Below are 3,450 nucleotides of genomic sequence, written 5' to 3' on the forward strand. Positions count from 1 at the left end.
ATGATCAGCATATTTATTAGGGTACCCTGTCAAAATTTCATCGATTGTAAATCTCGTTTAACGGTTAATTTCACGAACCAACACAAAAAAACACGGTAACCATTTGCCGAAGCCTTTTGAAATTTCTTTTTTGGATTCGACCCCACACACTCAAGTCCATTTGGCCACCCAAAGCCAGTCTGCAATTGCAATATACCAGAAACAAGTTCAAACCAGTGGAAGCAAAACAAGGCCATGTAATATTAATTGTATAAATAATAGTTTCATAATAATCAAGGATCATTATTATTACAGCGATATAGTGATATGCCTGGGGTACATATTCATCAAATTCTCCATACTTTTGTACATCAAATTTTTCATGCATGACACCTGTTTTCGTGTAGGCTTTATAATTTGTTCTAATCCACCTTACATCAATTTCTTCTCCCACTAACTTTGCTTCTTTTGATCCAGACCTTGCCAGACCTTCAGCTATCATCCCTAACTACACCACCATCTAGAAAAATTTGACAGTGAACCTGCATAAATAGAAAAGTGAAATAAGATGATGAAGAGATGTATCAGCTATCTATCAAGATGCAAATTGAAATGCCAATAATTCTTTAATGTGTGCAATAATAGGTAAGCAAGGCACTAAGAACTTATTTCCTGATCTCTTCACAACATACCAGTATTATAATGCAAATTATTCACATGGACCACAAAGTAAATGTAGAACTGATCTTTCTATCTCCAGACAAAATTAACTGTGAGCTATGTTTCAATGTTTCATAGGGGACAGTTCTCAGTAATCGACCAAAAACCTTAGTTTAAGTACCAAGTTGTAGGCAACTGTCAAGCATATGTTCACAATATTCTCATGGTTAAAAGCTGACTGAATTCCATTTCATCAAAATATTTAGGGTGTAATTGTATCATTATATATAGGTGATGGGATAACCTTGATACATGTTGACTACAAAATTCACAAAATCAAATCAAATATGAAAAAGTTAACCTTGATACAGGTTGACTACAAAATTCTTTGCATCAACCATTTAAAGCTTTATGCAAACTAGGGAGAATCATAATTGGATTACCAACATTGTCTTCTACTAATTTTTTAAATATTAGCTTATACCATTCTTTACAGGTACAAACAATCTCATCATCAAGCTCAACAAAACAACATTGCTAACGTCTCAATGTGCACGTTTATGAATGCATCAAAAGCTTTACAGAAACAAGACATATGATACATAGCCAAATGAGATATGATAATTTAACCACCAAAACCAAGGATAATTTCAAAATCGGATTGAAGTTGGAGCTGACCTCGGTGATCTGCGTGTCACAATTGATGTTAGAAATCAAAGTAGAATAAATCATGGAGTGGCTTGGAGGTCTCGACTTGTACTTGAACATCTTCGGAGATGATAAGCCCCTTGCTAGAATAATAGTACATTACCTGAATTAATCAGAAATCTCCCTAAGAACACGTTACAAATCAAGAAATTCCAATATTCACTAAAATAAAAAGTAGAATCAAATGCTTCCCACAATTACCTAGATTCCAGTGGTTGTTATCCACAACAAGATGTTGATGCCGATTCGATTTTGGCGCTGCCACAACAAGCACCTGTCTCTTGCTTTGCTCATCCCAACTTCCTCGAAAATCAAGTCAAGCCACTCAGGGGTCTCCTCTTCACCTTCTCAGAATCAATCCATGTACAAAACTGAAACCCTTCACAACAGATCTCAGTCTCCATTGAAATCTCCCCCAATATAAATCTCAATACCAAAACTTTGATTTATACACACACACACACACACTGCAATCTCTCACTGCCAAAAAATTGAGCCAAAAACAATCTCAAACATTAGATACAATAAACCAACAACTACCATATTTACAACTCATATCACTCACAGTGGCAAGCAAGGGAAACCAAAGGCTAAGATTGAAAACCTAATTGAACTAAGGCTATGCACCACCACTGGGAGAGCAAACTATCTATTGATTAAGCATCAACAACATGCAAGACCATATATATAAAGAGCACAATTACAAAATCAGAGAATACAAGTCACTCACACTCTTCCTCCTCACCCGTTCAAATGAACCAATCTCAACTAATATATCAAACAAAGCATAAAACATCTTTGATTAACATGATCCAGGATCGAAACAACAAAGTCTCAAAAGTATATAACGAGAAAATAATGGGCAATGAAATTTCCGACTTACCAACCACTTGCAGATCGCCCCTCGCTCGCTTTGTCAGTTTCCTTGTTCAGCTCGACAACCTCTCAGGCTCTCACCATTCAACACCGTCCGGCCACCATATTCTTCCTTTCCTTCTCCTCTTCAGTACCCATACCTTGTACGTCGGATTTGATCCCCCCAAATCGGATTTGAGCAATCGGCGACCCTCTCTAAATTCCTTTCGATAAGCTTGGCTTTGTATCTTCATACCCTAGTCGAATTCCATTATCTCGGCGAGGATCATAACTCTTCCTTCCTCTCTGATTCTAAACCCTTCCAGGGACTAGAGATGCGAAAACCCGAAACTATTTCGACCGACGAGTTTTAATTTTGGGAGAAAGGAAGAGAATTATAACAGGGGTAAAATTGGAGGGCGCGTTTCCTATTTGTCGGTAAACAAACAAAGCGTGCGAAACACTCGCGTCAATTACCTCCGTGAAGGCTCCACGGCAGTGCACCGAATAACTCCGCCTCTCCACTGGGTAGTCAAAACTTCACATCTTTGCCGCTGATTAGGGCCCATTGCGGAGGTAAACACCGGTGTCAAAGTCAGGGATGGCAGAGTAAGACCAAAACCAACAGCTCAGATGAGGTCTTTCACATCTCCATATCAAAGGTTTTGATCTTAACACGTGTTTCTGATAATGCCGTGTAACAACACGGCCGTGTATTGTAGAATTTTCGTATTGGACAATAACTCGAGTCTTGAGTCACTTGACGACGTCGTATTGGACAAAGTACCCGAATTCAGCCTTTTTTTTGTATCTTCAAATAGGGATACAATTTACTACATATTACAAAGCGATATAAATAATTAGATAGGGAGACAGTAGCGTAAAAACCAAAAGAACCTAGTACTGTTTACGAGTGAAATATGTGAACTTGTGAAGCTTAAAGTAATCGTAATATATGCACCATCAAATTTGCTAGAGGAATTAAATTGGAACACTTCAATCATATGTAGCACGAACACGTGCAACACTACATGTATTGCGTGTCCGAACACGGACACGGACACGATACTCTTCAGATACACTCAAATACGCTAGACATGCATATGTTTGTTTGGATACGTTTCGGACATCCGTATCCTTGCTTGGATACGATCTAGACACACACATTTTTTGTCTTGAAAATTTATCAAAATCTATTTTTAGAAGGTCGGATTTTCCTCAAAAGTCAATATTTTAGTAATTGGTTTG

The 3,450-nt window shown here is 37.8% G+C and overlaps 1 long non-coding RNA gene across 3 annotated transcripts; it reads right to left on the reverse strand.

Annotated features, from left to right (window-relative positions):
• Positions 1-213: 213 nt before the first annotated feature.
• LOC126792949 (uncharacterized) lies at positions 214-2,552 on the reverse strand. Of its 3 annotated transcripts, none has more exons than XR_007671970.1 (4): positions 2,231-2,552; positions 1,549-1,718; positions 1,318-1,450; positions 214-521 (listed from the first exon to the last, which is right to left on the reverse strand). It is a non-coding gene; the product is annotated as an uncharacterized LOC126792949 (long non-coding RNA). The 3 variants fall into 3 exon arrangements; XR_007671971.1 differs by having other exon boundaries at positions 1,318-1,430; positions 1,549-1,827; XR_007671969.1 differs by having other exon boundaries at positions 1,549-1,827.
• Between the last annotated feature and the right edge of the window lie 898 nt (positions 2,553-3,450).

This window comes from Argentina anserina, chromosome 1 (assembly GCF_933775445.1).
Source record: "Argentina anserina chromosome 1, drPotAnse1.1, whole genome shotgun sequence".
Lineage (NCBI taxonomy): Eukaryota > Viridiplantae > Streptophyta > Magnoliopsida > Rosales > Rosaceae > Argentina > Argentina anserina.